This window comes from Choloepus didactylus, chromosome 3 (assembly GCF_015220235.1).
Source record: "Choloepus didactylus isolate mChoDid1 chromosome 3, mChoDid1.pri, whole genome shotgun sequence".
NCBI lineage: Eukaryota > Metazoa > Chordata > Mammalia > Pilosa > Megalonychidae > Choloepus > Choloepus didactylus.
In genome coordinates this window covers 1,069,259-1,085,902 of record NC_051309.1, presented here as the reverse complement: position 1 = coordinate 1,085,902, position 16,644 = coordinate 1,069,259, and the positions used below count along the sequence as shown (strand labels likewise).

Sequence of the window (16,644 nt, the reverse complement as noted above, 5' to 3'; positions counted from 1 at the left end):
CCTGTGCCCTCACCACAAAGCCCACAGCTTGGGAACCTCGGGATCCCTGCCTGCTCACCTCCCACATCTCACCCCTCAGCTATGGCCACATTCCCAGCCCTCACCCCCGCAGCACCCTCTCCTTCCTCTCCAGAACTGTGCCGATGCTGGGCTGTCAGAGACCCTGCCTGGAAGATGGAAATCGGAGGGCCTGGCGGGACAGTGCCTCTGGGGCAGAAGAGAACTGAGCTGCCCTGTGCCTGAGGCCCACCAAGGCCCAAGCTGCCCCCACCCCAAGCTGGTCCAGCGGTGAGAAGCTGGTTCCCAGACCGGTCCCTTCAACCCCAAATCTGGGCCAGTGTGGACAGGTGGGTCAAGGAGAGCACAGCCCCCGCGAGTCCCTGCTACTGCTGCTCTGCACCAGGGTGACGGCCGGGAGACCTCAAGACCCCCCAGCACAGGCGGTGAGAGTGGGGGTCCCAGCAGGTGGCAGGGCAGCTGGAAGCCAAGGCCTCTCCTGGAGCAGCCAGAACAGGGTCTCAGGGCCCACCTGGGCACGGCCTGGGCTGGCAGACAGGTGCTCCACGGCAAAGTGGGCAGGTGGGCAAGGAGGCCCCTGGCTGACGCAGACGCAGCTGCAGACCTCACAAACCTCAGGCCACCAGTGCGTGAAGAGGTCCGACAGGTGCGCGAGGCTGTGAAGGGCAGGTGTGTGAAAAGGTGGCTCTGAGGTGTCAGCAACAGGCGGGTGAGGCGGGAGTGGGGAGGGCTAAGGCGGGCAGTGGGGAAGGGGTCGCGGGCCGGTGAGGGTGGCCGTCGCAATGGCAGGTGAGCCCTGGGGGAGGGGGGCGGGGGCGGGAGGCGGCCCCAGGTGTGCGTGGCCGCCAGGGCCGACGCGGGGCGGGGGGCGCAGAGGGCCTCGGGCCGCGGGACCGCAGACGCTCCGGGACTCCCTGCGCGGGGACCCGCTGCCCTCTGGCGGTCGCGTGGGGCGCGGCGGCTCCCGAGGGTGCCCGGCCCCGCCCCGGCCACGTCGGAGCCCCCGCGCCCCGCGCCGCCCTCCGCCCCGCTGCCCCTTCGCCGCAACTGGCTCGGAATCCGGAGCGAGGGTGCCCGCGGCCAGCCCCTGCCCTTCCGAACCGAAACGGAGGGCGGGGCTGCCGGGGGGATTATCGCGCGGCGTCACGCGGGTCTCCTTCCCCCAGGGCCCTTCGCAGCGCCCCTCTCCCTGGAGATGGGGGTGTAGGGCCGGACAAGGCCAGTGGCAGGCGGTGAAAAGCGCCGTGAGAAGTGACACCCGCTTCCCCTCAAGATGAAGTGCTCACAGCTAAAAGAACGGACGGAAAAGGACCCTAACCTGAGCAGCAAGATCGTGGTCCTTGAGAGAGGGGAGCGCGCGGGGAGCTGCTCCGAGTCCTGGCCTGGAGAGAGTGGAGTCCTGGCCGGGAGGTGGAGCCCAGGCAGAGCCAGCCACCTGCCCAAGGTGAGGGGACAGAAGCGGGAGTCCAGGCAGCCGGAATCCACAGGCCAGCGCCCGAGAGAGCTGCAAAGAGAACCCGAGATCCACAGCGGGCCCCCTCAAGGCTTGAGCTGGGTAGGGGCGGGTGCAAGAGGGTGGAGAAACTCCCAAGGCGGGGAAAGAGCCACCTGAGAGGGTTTGCTCTCATAGGTCCCACAGGGCAGGGGGGGTGACTGCGTGGAGAACCTCACAACGCATGGACATCGGCCAGAGGAGAGAGAGACGTGTCTTGCCTCTGTAGAGTTCCCCTCTACAACCCTAGATTAAAATGCAGTTCTGGTTTTGCCTCAAAAAGCCTGAAGTGATCAGTTTCCAAGTAACTTAACTATATCCCAGAAATAAGAATATCTAAAGGAAAACAAAAACATCTTGCACCAACAAGATAAAGTTCATGCCTGGAATCCAATTAAAAATTATCAGCATGAAAAGAAGCAGGAAGTTATAACCTACACCAAGGATAAAAATCAATCAACACTGATCCAGAAGTGACTAAGATGGCAGATTTAGTAGACAGGCCTTTATGCACACTTACTGTCACTACATTCCACATGCATCAGATGCTAGAGGAGGGGTTGAACAGCATAAGTAGAATCGCAGAAAGTATTGTTTAAAAGCCTCCAGGTGAATGTTTAGGGGTGAAAATTAACGTCTGAGATAATACACTGGATGGGATCCATGGCAGATTTGACACTGCAAAAGAAAAGATTAGTGAAGCTGAAGACGTGGCGATTCAAACCTTTCAAATGAAGCAGAGAAAAATGACTGGAAAAAATGAAGAAAGCAACAGAGAACTGTAGAACAACCTAAGTGGTGAAATCCAAGTATAATTGGAGTCCCTGAAGGAAAGGAGACAGAGCTGGGAAACGAACATTTGGAAAAAGTGGCCAAATTTTTCCAAATTTGATGAAAAATATAAACTCATAGTTCCAAAACCTCAACAAACCTCAAGCACAAGAAACATGAAAAAATATATGTATACCACAGCATGACATTATCAAAGTGTTTAAAATTCGTTATAAAGAGAATATCTTAAAAGCACCCAGAAAAAAAAAAAAGCATGCATTTTGTTTAAAGCCAAAAAGATAAGGAAGACAGAAGATGCTTCCTTGGAAATACAGCAAATGGAGAAACATTTTCAGAATACTGAAAAAAGAAAACCTACAACCTAGGATTTTTTTTTTACTTTAAAAAAATTTTTCCCTTTAATCATATATTTTATTGTAGTCTATAACATATATGTAGAACTAATAACTTTCCAACAGCAATTTAACAAGTTAATAGCAAATTTCAAAGTTTTAATTATTTCCTTATTGTGAAGTATAACATATACAAAAAGATATCTTCAAAGTATGATTTAACAAATAGTTATATAGGAAATTTCCAAAGTTGTTATGAGTTACAATATAATAGTTTAAGAATGTCATATTGTGAAATACAACATATGTACAAAATGGTGATAGCTTTCAAATTATAATTTAACAAGTACCTATAAACAAATTTCAAAGGATGCTATGGGTTAGAGTTCCATTATTTCAATTCTTTCCTTCTAGCTATTCTAATACCCTAGCAACTAAGAAGAAAATTATATAGAGATTCAGGATTCATCATCCTTTGTTGAATTCCTTCTTGTCTGTTGCTACCCCTTCCTCTAGTTTAATCACTTTCCTGATATTCATGGATGTCTAGGCAGTGACCATCCTAACCTGCTCATGTTGGAAAGGGGTGTCAACTTTATGAGAAAAGGGGACACATCTGGTTGACGTTCTTGAAGAGGCTATTGCCTCTGGGTTTTGGGACTTAGCTGGCATAGGGGTTCCCTGAAGGATTTATGTTTCTGAAGAATAAATTTGGTGAGTGTAACTTTTATAGAGTGTCAGATAGGGATCTGGGTATTTTTTAAGGTTGTCAGGACTACTGTTGACTTGGGCTTATCGTACTGTGGTCATTTGCATATCTAGTTGAAGCTCACATAGGAGTAGGCTCCAGGACAGCCACTTGACTCTATGTGAATTCTCTTAGCCACTGAAACCTTATTTTGTTGCCTTTCTTCTCCCGCTTTTGGTTAAAAAGGCACTCTCAATCCCTCGATACCAGGGTCAGGCTCATTCCTGGAATCCATGTCCCACATCACTAGGGAGACTCAGTCATCTTCGGGGTCCTGTCCCACATCGGGGGAGGGTGATGAATTTATTTGCAGAGTTGGGCTTCGGGACAGAAAGTCCACATTTGACAACAAAAGAGGTTCTCTGGAGGTGACTCCTAGGCACAATTACAGCTGGGCTCAGTGTTCTAGTTTGCTAATGATGTCGGAATGCAAAACACTAGAGATGGATTGGCCTTTATAAAAGGGGTTTTTTTTGGTTACACAGCTACAGTCTTAAGGCCATGAAGTGTCCAAGGTCATGTACCTTCACTGGAGGATGGCCAATGGCATCCGGAAAACCTCTGTTAGCTCAGAAGGCATGTGGCTGGCATCTGCTCCAAAGTTCTGGTTTCAAAATGGCTTTTTCCCAGGATGCTCTCGAGGCTGCACTTCCTCAAAAATATCACTCTTAGTTGCACTTGGGGTGTTTGTCCTCTCTCAGCTTCTCTGGAGCAAGAGTCTGCTTTCAACGACCATCTTCAAACTGTCTCTGTAAGCTGAAGCTCCTCTCTCAGTTCCAGTGCATTCTTCAAAGTGTCCCTCTTGGCTGTAGCAAGCATCTGGGCCTGTGTGGCTCTTTTTAAAGTACTCCAGTAAATCAATCAAGACCCACCCTGAATGGGTGGGGTGACACCTCCATGGAAAGTATCCAATCAGAGTCATCACCCACAGTTGGGTGAGGCACATCTCCATGGAAACACTCAAAGAATTACAGTCTAATCAACACTGATAGCATCTGCCCACACAAGATTACATCAAAGATAATGGCGTTTGGGGGGACATAATACATTCAAACTGGCACACTCAGCCTCCTCTTTACAGCCATAAGTTTCACCCAAGCAAGCCTCAAGATCAAGGGCTTGACTTATAAAGTAGGGGGTTCCTAAGTTCATAGCATATGTTATGTCCACAATAATCCATCCATATCTCACATTGTCATCACTTAGTTATACACTCCTCATCACTCTCCATGTAAAGCAATTCTCAGGACCCCAAACACCTCATAGTTCTTGTCAGTCCTTCAGTATTTGTCCCTAGCATTTGAGTGGTAGTAGTATGGTATTCCTGTTAATTAAGGTCTCTAGTATGCAATAGGTAGATTTTTTCCATAAGCCCTTCTGTTGTCAACTCTCTGTGCTAGTGTCATACTGTAGAAGTATATCAGGCAAGCCCCTATCTGTATTTGTGGTGCTGATCTGTGGGAAACATGCCTTTAAACAACCCCTTTCAATCCAAATCACCTTCATTACTGCTCTGATGCTTACAATCGTTATCCCTGACCATTTCCATACCTTTGAATTCACTCTCATTAGCATATCTGAACATATTAGACTATCATTCCCCCTCACTAGCTTCTACCCCTAGGCCCCAATCACTTACCTTATAAATGATTTTGCGTTGTTCAAAGAGTTCATAATAGTGCCAACATACAATGGCTCTCCTTTTGTGTTTTACTTATTTCCTCAGCATTGTATCTTCAAGGTTCACCCATGTTGCCATATGTTTCAGAACCTTGTTCCTTCTTACTGCTGCGTAGTATTCCATTGTATGTATATACCTGTGTTGGTTTGGATATATTATGTCCCCCCAAAATGCCATGTTCTTTAATGCACTCTTGTGGGGGCAGATGTATTAGTGTTGATTAGGTTGGAACTTATTGATTGAGTGTTTCCATGGAGATGTGAGTCAATCAACTGTGGGCAAGACCTTTGATTGGATAATTTCATGGAGGTGTTACTCCACCCATTCAGGGTGGGTCTTAGTTAAATCTCTGGAGCCATATAAAAGAGCTGACAAACAAAAGGAACTCAGTGCAGCTGCAGCTAAGAGAGGACAAAATGCCTCATGAGCAACATTTTGAAGAATGCACAGGAGCTGGGAGAAGAGCTGGAACACAACCCAGGATCAGCAGACACCAGCCACGCGCCTTCCCAGTTAACAGAGGTTTTCCAGACACCATTGGCCTTCCTTTGCTGAAGGTGTACTTGTGTTGATGCCTTAATTTGGACATTTTCATGGCCTTCAGACTGTAAATTTGTAACCAAATAAATTCCCTTTATTAAAGCCAATCTATTTCTTGTATTTTGTAAAATGGCAGTATTAGCAAATCAGAACAATACCACATTTTGTTTATCCACTCATCTATTGAAGGACTCTTGGATTGTTTCCATCTTTTAGCAATTGTGAACAACACTGCTATAAACATCAGTGTACAAATGTCTGTCTGTGTCACTGCTTTCAAATCTTCTGGTTGTATACTGAGAGGTGGGATTGCCAGATCATGGGGTAATTCAATATCTAGTTTTCTGAGAAACTGCCAAACTGTCTTCCACAGTGGCTGTACCATTATACATCCCCACAGGCAATGAATAAGATTTCCAATTTCTCCACATCCTCTCCAGCATTTGTTGTATCCTGTTTGTTTAATGGCAACCATTCTTATTGGTGTGAGATGGTATTTCATTGTGGTTTTGATTTGCATTTCCCTAATAGTTAGTGAAGATGAATCTTTTTTTTTTTTATGTGTTTTTTAGCCATTTATATTTCCTCTTTGGAAAAATATCTTTTCTTATTTTTTGCCCATTTTATAATTGGGCTGTTTGAACTATTGTTGACGAGTTGTAGGATTTCTGTATATATGCAGGATGTCTCTTACCAGATATATAGCTTCCAAATATTTCCTCCCACTGAGTTGGCTTGCGGTCGGGGTTACTGCTTCTAGGGGGAGTGGCGGCCGGTAGCCGAGCCCTCAGCTCTCGGGGCTGCTTAAAGGTTACCGGCGGCGGGGGCTCTTTCCCGGAGGCGAGGGCGAGGCGGAGGACGTTGGCCAGAGTCCTCGGCGAGAGGCGTGCAAGGAGGGCGGCGATAAGGACAAAAACACTCTTCATCCAGTAGGGGTATGCGCCAAAGAGATTTATTCAGGGGTGATTACAGGTTATATAGGCTGGTAAGAGGGGCAGGGCTGGAAAGGAGGTGAAGTAGCCTAAAATGGCAATATTGAAGGGAGAGGGGCTAGGATTGGTTCTGAGAGGATTCAGGAGCCGTTGCAGCGGGCGGGGGTTGTTCTGGCCACGGTGCATGCGCACTGGCGGTGGCAGGAGTGGCCTTGGCACCAGGGAGCGAGTGGGTAAGATAAGGAAGTGGGGAAAGGGCAGTTGGGAGAAAGGCGGTTTCCTCCGGCAAGCCTCCCCTGCCAGTGGCATTTTGGGTGAGGAAAAGGGAGCTGCCTTGACCTCGCTCCTCAGGCTCGGGGGGGCTGCAGAGGGCACTCACGCCCGTACCTACTACCCTCCCCAGGGGGTGATATCAAGTCCCCTGGCCCAGGCCTGGTAAGTCGAGGCACAAGCTCAGTCCCCGCAATTCCCCTTTCTTTTCTAATTAGAGGAAGAGGCTTTACCGGAGAGGCCCGCTAAGGGTGAGGGAAGGGGGAGGTCAGGGAAGGGAAAAAGGGGTTGACGGTGGCTCAGCGAGGCTGGAGCTCAGTGTTGGTGTGGTGCCCGGGCGCTTGACAATGGCTCCGCTGCAGCAGGCTGGGAGAAGGTGAGGGGTTTAAAGTTCAGGGGTTTAAAGTTCATGGGTTTAAAGTTCAAGGGTTTAAAGTTCATGGGTTCAGAGAAGCTGGAACTCGAGGTGAGAGCGATGTTCAGGTGATTGAGAAGGGCCTCGCGGTCGGCGGGTTGACCGGTGGCGTTGAGGTCGCGGAGGGTTGGCTGTCATCTTGGAGTGGGGGGTGTCAGAGGTGGCGAGTCGCTGATACTGGATTTGCACGAACGAGGAAAAAATGGCATCTGTTTGTTTTCTTACAAGCTGGACAATTTTGCGTATGATGCAGGGTCCTAAGATGAGAGCTAGAATAATTATTAATAGGGGGCCAAGAAAAGGAAGGATGTATGGGAGGATGGGAGTGAAAAAACTGGACCAATAACTGGTGGCTTCACGATCTCTTTTACGCTTTTCCAGTCCCTCTCGGACCCTTTTCAGGCTGTCCTCGACGAGACCTGTGGAATTGGCATAAACACAGCACTCTTCTCCTAGGGCGGCGCAGAGGCCTCCTTCTTTGAGGAGGAGAAGGTCAAGACCTCGGCGGTTTTGGAGCACGACTTCAGAGAGGGAATTGACAGAATTTTTTAGATGGTAAATAGCGTTTTGTAAGTGGCGAATGTCCTCGTCAACAGCCGCCCTGAGGTGAGTTAGGGCGGAGCCTTGACTGGCTAGTGCAGCGATTCCGGTGCCAGCGCCGGCAAGACCTAGGAGGGAGGCAATTGTAAGGACGGTGATGGGCTCTCGCTTTTGCAGAAGGGCAGGAGCTGCAGTTCTTTCCAGACGGAGGAAGAAGTCTTCTTCGCTGTGATATAAGACCCTAGGGATAAGGACAATTAGGAGGCAAGTTTCTTTATATTCGCTGATGATATTTGTGCTGAGACAGGGGGTAAGTCCTGTAGAGGAGCAGAGCCATTGGGAGGAGTTATGAGGAATGAGAAATTTTGCAGAGCTGCTGGGAGATGAGTAGCTGGCACAGGCAGTGAGGTCGGGAGAGTTACTGGAGCGAGGGCGGACGCACTTTCCCGTATAGGAGACTGAATGAAAGGTCAGGGGGACGGCAGAGGTATTCCAACTGCATTCCGAGGGGCTGTCTTCTGTGCTTTCTGAAAAGGAGAGGTTGGAGGCAACGGGCTCGTACAGTGAGGAAGAGGTGGAGAGGCAGAGCCAGCAGGAGGAGGTAAAATTGGGGTTGGAGAAGTTCACTGAGGCAAAGGCGGCTTGGATGAGGCTGAGGAGGGGAGAGGAATAACGAGAAGGGGGCAGAGGAAGCTGGGGTGGTGGAGTCTGAGATGTAGTTGAAGTGCGTTTAGTTGGAACTAAGGTGCGGCTGGAGAGCTGTGGAAAAAGGGGGTTAATGACTTTATTGGGACCTATGCCAGAGGGTGTTTTTAAAGCAGTATTTTGGCCTGGTTGGTTTACAGCCTCCTTTTTTATTAGAATAAGTGATCCTCGGTCGGTTCCTTTTTTATAGATTCTGAAGCCTCAAGTTTGACCGAGTAACCAGGAGGGATTAGTGGGGAGCTGCACTGTAAGATTAAGATGTGTGCAGGATTTTTCACTTTCTTGGCCGAGCCAGTTAACAGTAGGGAGTTTGCACCCTGTAGGGGCCCACTTTAGGGTAAGGTAATGATCAGGAACAGGAGGCTTCCAATTAGTGGCTAATGTTTCACACCCCCAGTATGCACAGTAGTACTTGTTGGGGGAATTACAGTACGATTTTCCAGGATTTGAGGATGGGCACATGTAATATTGGGCTTGGGGATCACTTACCTTCCTGGCGCAGGTTTCTTCGACTCTGGAGACAAAGGTGGCGAAAGGCTTACTCGGTTTCTGAAAGAGCTTGGTGAATTTATTAGGCCGACAGGCAGAGCAATTGGCAAACGTGCGTAAGGCGATGCCTCTGAGGATAGTCCAGAAGGTGGCAGGGACATTAATATAAGCAGACGCATTTAGAAATGCTCCAGTGCCCATATAGGCTTCGGGGGGATGATAGACTCCAATGGCTGCATCTTGCTCACTTTGCTTAGCTGCTTCTGCCTGGAAGTGAGCACGCCAGTCAACAAACTGACCGGGGTTAAAAATTGAACGGGCAAGCGAGGCCCAGTCTTGGGGGATACAATAGTTCATGGCGAGATCCTGTAGTATTTGGGAAGCATATGGGCTACCTAACCCGTCCTCCTTGACGGCCTTGCGAAGCTGCTTGATAGTATCTAAGTCAATGGGATACCAGTCATGCGGCCTCTGTGGGGTGGGGGCAAGGTTAAGAGGAAAACAGCGAAAAGCACGAGAGAAAGGAGGACACGCTTGCAGAGGACTTGGCGCGGGAGTGGGGGTAGGGGGAGCGTTGCCCCAAGGATTGCCTTGAGGTGCAGAAGGCAGCCAGGGGTTGTTAGTCGGCAGGGTGGAAGGAGCGGCGGCAGCTGCCGGTAGCGGCTCCGAGGGGGAGCTCGCCGGAGGGAGAGGCGGGAGTGGGAGGCCCCAAGCGTCGCAAAATGGCGGCGCGGTAGGCGTGGCTAAGACACAAGATGGTGGATCAGCCCCGCCCTGTGAAAGGGTGGGGTTCAAGGCATAAGATGGTGGACTAGCTCCGCCCTGTGGAAGGGCGGGGTAAAGCGTATGCGGTTTCCGGCCCAGCTTAGGGCTGATGTCATCACCGGAGCATTTCCTCCCCTCGATGGAAGAAGAAGGAGGAAGTTCGCCATCTTGGCGTGGCGCAGTGTTATTTTGCTTTTTGGGAGTCACCTCGAGCGCGTTGTTAATCTGCTCGACTAGGGACTCCGTGTCCGAGTCATGATTTGAATTAGTATCGCTATCTGAGTCTGTTGGCTGGGTTGATAGAGCCTCTTTGGATTTAACGGGGCCTCTATCAGGGGGGAGGGAGCCTTGAAGGCAGGAGCGGATGGTTATCAAGGTGGGGAGCAAGCCGGGAGGGAAGTGCTTGCTCTCATGTTCCATGGCATTAGTGACTCGATCAATAAGGCGATCATAAGTAACAGGGTCCCAAAGATGGCAAGTGGTGAGCCATGGGTTAAAGGGCAGCAGGAGATCCCAGTATATCTGCAGCTGCCGGACAGACACTTTACAGCGATGCGTATCTAGGAGACCCGCTAGAGCACGAACTTGAGGTGCCTGACATGTAGATATACGATTACCCATAGCTGAGGGGAGAGGAGGGGGAGTTGCTCCCGAGCCGGGCCGGCCGGCTGGCAGGGAGGAGACGGAGGAGTAGTTTACTGAGCAGAGAGAATGAGATAAACTGTGGCTGCAAGGCCGAAGGAGACGGCGAGAGCAGAAAGCAGTGCCCTTTGGCAACGAGAGCAGTCAGGGGGGGCAGTTGCAAAGAGGCACACGGCACCAAATGAGGAAATAAAGATACAAAGAACTACAGCAAAGTAATGGAGGGGAAGAGGGAGAGTGTTAGGAGGGACGGGGGTCATAGAAGTGCGCATACAAGAGGACGAAGAGAGCGTGGGGGAAGGGAGGAGTTCCTACTGGATGAAGAGAGCGTGGGGGAAGGGAGGAGCGGCTTCGGAGCAAGGAACCTCACACGGCTCCGGAAGCGGCGAGGGAGAGGCGGCCCTACCTTGCAGGCGAGGAAATGGGAAGCTGGAGGGGCGTCCGGGCGAGCGGGTGACCTGCCAAACTGTCGTGTGGAGACGTTCCTCACACGGGGCACCAGTTGCGGTCGGGGTTACTGCTTCTAGGGGGAGTGGCGGCCGGTAGCCGAGCCCTCAGCTCTCGGGGCTGCTTAAAGGTTACCGGCGGCGGGGGCTCTTTCCCGGAGGCGAGGGCGAGGCGGAGGACGTTGGCCAGAGTCCTCGGCGAGAGGCGTGCAAGGAGGGCGGCGATAAGGACAAAAACACTCTTCATCCAGTAGGGGTATGCGCCAAAGAGATTTATTCAGGGGTGATTACAGGTTATATAGGCTGGTAAGAGGGGCAGGGCTGGAAAGGAGGTGAAGTAGCCTAAAATGGCAATATTGAAGGGAGAGGGGCTAGGATTGGTTCTGAGAGGATTCAGGAGCCGTTGCAGCGGGCGGGGGTTGTTCTGGCCACGGTGCATGCGCACTGGCGGTGGCAGGAGTGGCCTTGGCACCAGGGAGCGAGTGGGTAAGATAAGGAAGTGGGGAAAGGGCAGTTGGGAGAAAGGCGGTTTCCTCCGGCAAGCCTCCCCTGCCAGTGGCATTTTGGGTGAGGAAAAGGGAGCTGCCTTGACCTCGCTCCTCAGGCTCGGGGGGGCTGCAGAGGGCACTCACGCCCGTACCTACTACCCTCCCCAGGGGGTGATATCAAGTCCCCTGGCCCAGGCCTGGTAAGTCGAGGCACAAGCTCAGTCCCCGCATTGGCTGTCTCTTCAGCTTTTTGACAAAGTTTTTGAGGCACAGAAGCTTTTGATTTTGAGGAGTTCCCATTATCTACTTTTTTTCTTTTGTTTCTTGTGCACTGGGTGTAAGGCCTAAGAAGCTATCTCCTATTACTAGGTCCTGAAGATGTTTCCCTATATTCTCTTTTAAGAGTTTTATTGTGATGTCTCTTATATTGAAGTCTTTGATCCATTTTGAGTTAATTTTTATATAGCGTGTGAGGTAGGGCTCCCTTTAATTCTTTTGGTTATGGATATCCAGTTCTCCCAGCCCCATTTGTTGAAAAGACTGTTCTTTCTCAGTTCAGTGGATTTGGGGGTCTTATAAAAAATCAGTCAACCACATATCTGGGGGTGTATTTCCAAACTCTCAATTCAATTTCATTGATCGATATGTCTATCTTTATGCCAATTTCTGTTTTGACCACTGTAGCTTTATAGTAGGCTTCAAAGTCTGAAAGGTAAATCTTCCCACTTTGTTCTTCTTTTTTACAATGTTTTTTTTTTTTTGCAATTTGGAGCCCCTTTCCCTTCTAAATAAACTTAATAACTAACATTTCCAAGTCTGCAAAGTAGGTTGTTAGAATTTTGATTGGAATTGCATTGAATCTGTAGTCAGTTTGGGTAGAATTGGCATCTTAACAATGTTTGGTCTTCCTATCCATGAGCAAGGAATATTTTTCTACCTATTTAGGTCCTTTTTAATTTCTTTTAGTAAAATTTTGTAATTTTCTGTGTAGAGATCTTTTATGGCCTTGGTTAGGTTTATTCCTAGGTACTTGATTTTTTAAGTTACTATTGTGAATGGAATTTTTTTTTGCTTGCCTCTTCAGTTAGGTCATTAGTAGTGTATAGGAACATTACTGACTTATGTGCATTAATCTTACATCCCACCATTCTGCTTAACTTTTTTATTAGCTCAAGTAGCTTTGTCATTGAATTCTGAGAATTTTCCAAATATAAGATCATATCATCTGCAAATAATGAAAGTTTTACTTCTTCATTTCCAATTTGGATCCCTTTTATTTCTTTGTCTTGGTGAATTGCTCTGGCCAGAACTTCTAGCTCATGTTGAGTAACAGTGGTGACAGCGGGCATCCTTGTCTCATTCCTGATCTTAGAGGGAAGGTTTTCAGTCTCTCACCACTGAGTACTATGCTGGCTGTGGGTTTTCATATGTGCCCTTTATCAAATTAAGGAAGGTTCCCTCAATTCCTACCTTTTGAAGTTTTTTTTATCAAAAGGGGATGTTGAATTTGTCAAATGCTTTTTCAGTATCTATCAAGATGATAACTTGATTTTTCCTTTTTGATTTGTTAATGTGGTGAATTACGTTAATTATTTTCTTATTTTGAACCACTCTTGCATGCCAGAAATGAACCCCACTTGGTCGTGGTGTATAATACTTTTTAATGGGTCTTTGGGTTCAATCTACAAGTATTTTGTTTAGGATTTTTGCATCTATATTCATTAGGGAGATTGGCCTATAGTTTTCCTTTTCTGTAGTATCTTTATCTGGTTTTGGTATCAGAGTGATATTAGCGTCATACAATGAGCTATATAGTGTTTCTTTTTCTTCAGTGTTTTGAAAGAGTTTGGGCAGGAATGGTGTCAATTCTTTTTGGAAAGTTTGGTAAAATTCCTGTGAAGCCATCTGGCCCTGGGCTTTTATTTGTAGGTAGATTTTTGATGCCTGATTGTATCTCTTTAACTGTGATTGGTTTGTTGGAGTCTTCTATTTCTTCTCTGGTCAGTCTAGGCTGTTCATGTGTTTCCAGGAAATTGTCCGTTTCCTCTAAATTGTGTAGCTTGTTGGCACACAGTTGTTCATAGTATCCTCTTATGAGCTTTTTTATTTCTTCAGGCTCTGTCACAAGATCCTGCTGAGTAGTCAGTACTTAGACTTATGTTATTATCCGTGTATGTGGTGAATCACTCTTACTGCTTTCGGAACTCTCTCCTTCTCTTCAGCATTTGACAATCTAATCAGTATATGTCTTGGGATAAGTTTATTTGAATTTATTCTATTTGGGGTTCATTGGGCAACTTTTATTTGTATATTTATGTCATTTAGAAGTGTTGGGAAGTTTCCCCAACTATATCTTGAAACACTATTCCTAGCCCTTTACCCTTCTCTTCTCCTCTGGGACACCAATGATTCTTATATTTGTTTGCTTCATGTTGTCCATCATTTCTCTGAGCGCCACTTGACATTTTGTTTTCTATTTTTTCTATTTTTTCTTTTGTGTGCCCACATTCAATTACTCTGCCCTCAGGTTCACTTATCCTTTCTTCTGGCTCTTCAAATCTGCTATCGTGTGTTTCTAGTATATTTCTAATTCTATCCACGGTGTCTTTTATCTCCATAAGTTCTGTTATTTTTTAATTTACTCTTTCAAATTATTCTTTATGCTCTTGTAGAGCTTATTGATTTCCTTTATGTCTTTAGCCATCTTGTTCAAGTTGTTTTGGAGATTTGTTTGCACTTCTTTAATTGCTCCAGGTTTTGTGTCTTTTTTGGCTTTTTATTTATTTGGCTTGTCGATATATCCTTCAAGTGCTTTGTAATTTTCTGTTGGCTTCGGGGCATTTGCTTATCTTGGTAGGGTCATTTTGGAAAGTGCAGAATTAATTGAGCCTTTACATATAATTTGGTTTGCTGAGGTGCAGTTTCCCTGACCTACCAGCAGGTGGTGCTCTCAAGTAGGTCTTCCCCAAACTTCTCCTGTGTGGTGGGCGGAGTCCACACTGGTGGGAACCAATCAGTGCACGGGATCTCCGTGTGCCCTGCGGACTGCCTGTCCTGGAGGTGCAGCGTCGGCCAGGAGCAGGTAGGCAGGGAGCCTGATGGATGGCACTTGCAGGTGGGACTTGGGCCCTGCCTGCTGGTTCTCCACCTGCCCTGGGCCCACGAGTCTCTGGGGTGTGGGAGGGGCTCCTGGTGGCTGGAGTGTTGCATCTCCCTTGCCTGCTTCTCACCTGCACGCTCCCCACCCCCGTCTTCCACGGGGCGGGGTGGGGGGGAGCAGTCAGCGCCTGGTGGGGCCCCTCACAGAGTTCCCTGCTGTCTGGCTGGAGGATCACCCCCAGCTAACTCTCACAGTGGGTGCAGGGGGTGGAGAGCTGCTCACTCCCTCGCCTGGGGGCCGTTTCGCTGCTGCTGGACAGGAACACGCTCCCCCATCCCTGGAATCATCGTCTCACTCGTGTACTGTGGGGGGCCTTCTATGTTCAGTCACATCCCAAAACCGCGCTCCTGGGCGTCCTCCAGCCCCGCTCCGGTTTCTCTCATGGAGAGGAGGAGCCTGCTCTGCCTCACCCACTCCGCCATCTTCCTGGAGGCCTCAATCCAGGGTTCTTTACCCAGCAAAAGTTTCTCAGAGATGATGGTGAAATAAAGACTTTTTCCAGCCTAGAAAGCTGAGAGAATTCGTCGCTAGCAGACCCCACTACGAGATCTGTTGAAGGGTCCCTCCAGCCAAGACAAGGGATGATCGCGTCCTGCCCTCTCGCTGTGGAGTCTCTTTTCAACAGCTGACAGCTTAAAGCCAAAGAGCAACAATGTATCGCGGGGCACAAGGTAGGATGGAGCTGGGGAGACAGAGGGCTTCCGAAGGGCCTTTTCCTGGAGGTGAAGTGGTGTAATGTCACTCGACAGCAGGCAGTAACGGGTTCAAAAGGTGCCCCATGCGGCCTAAAGCCTCTGCTGACACACCGGCAGGCGGGCCCCGTGGGGGACTGTCCCCCCAGGACGCTGGTGGGTGGGTGTGTCTCCCAGCCTCTCCCAGCTGCCATTCCCAGCGCCCCCAGTGCTCTCTGCCACTCCTTCCCATGAGGGGAGCCATCTCGGGGTACAGTGCTGGGCGTGATCTTGGGGAGCCATGCCCTCCCTCCACCCCCTAACCCTGCTGGCCCACGCTGGACCCCCGAGGCCCCGGAAGGCAAGGCCAGCAGGGGCTTTAGGCCCCGTGGCCACTGAGCTGGGGGGTCTGCATGGGCCTGAGCCTCCGGCAGCAGCTCCCCTCCTGTGCGGCTAAGGGTGGGGCACAGGTATGCTCTGCCGGGTGGCTGCTCCTGGGGTCCCACACAGCCACAGGGGCAGGGGTGTCTGCCAGGGCCAGGTTCCCCCAGACCCCCAGGGCGGGGGCAGGCCTGGCAGGTGCTTTCAGGCCCCTCCCTGCAGGGTCAGAGGTCTCAGGCTGGCGGGCGCCCTGTCCAGCCACCTGCTGCCTCCTGCCCCCGATCCCCCACTCCCCCCTCCCTCTGACCTGGGGGGAGGCTCCCCCACCCTGCCGCTCTGCCTCCAGGGCACTCCCAGCCGCTTTGTGCAGCCTCCTGTGCCTCTGCAACCCGTCCCTCCCCTGGAACTCCCCGTGGGTGCACCATGGGTGCTGGGTGCCAGGTGCCTCTGCCCAGCCCCTGCCTGGGGGGTCACCACGAGACGTGTCCCCAGGAGGAGACCCTCCAAATGGGGTGCTGGCATCAGGTAACTTGGAAATTTGAGGTGCCCGGGGCGGGACTCCTGCTGCTGGGAACCAGCCTCGGGGTTACTCAGGTTTCCCCTGCTGGGGCAGGTGCACGGTGGGGGCGGGGCTCCGGGGCCCTGGCACCTGGTTGCTATGGTAACAAGAGTGCCTCTAAAGACTGGCGTCACCTGGCTCCTCCTGACAGCCCTTGGAAAGGAAACGGTGAAATTGAGAGCCTCGACTGCCGCCGAGAGCACATGGGGGGCCGGCCAGGTAGGCCCAGGCCCGTGCTGCCCCCCAGGTGCATGGTTGGCCAGGAGAAAAGGGGGGGGCGCTGAGCAGGGACGGGCCATGTGGACACACGGACACACACGGACAGGCGGGCAGGAGACTGAGTGTCTGGACAGCCTTGCAGGGTCCCTGTCCCTTGTCATGCCTGGCAGCTGCCTCCCAAGCTAGTGCCTCCTCCAACCACCCGCCTGCCACTCGTCTGCCCCCCAGAACCAACAGGAGAGTGAGATCCCAGCCTGGACAGGCCCCAGGGCGCTCCCCAAAGGGGGGCAAGTTCCCCGGAGAAGTGGCGGCCGCCCACCCCGTTAGCTGGAGCCTGGGTGACCCGTGCGGCTGACTCG

General features: G+C 50.4%; 1 long non-coding RNA gene across 1 annotated transcript; it reads left to right on the top strand.

Moving 5' to 3' along the window:
* Positions 1-577: 577 nt before the first annotated feature.
* LOC119529142 lies at positions 578-2,584 on the top strand. The gene is made up of 3 exons (XR_005215813.1): positions 578-687; positions 1,185-1,462; positions 1,649-2,584. It is a non-coding gene; the product is annotated as an uncharacterized LOC119529142 (long non-coding RNA).
* Positions 2,585-16,644: the final 14,060 nt, after the last annotated feature.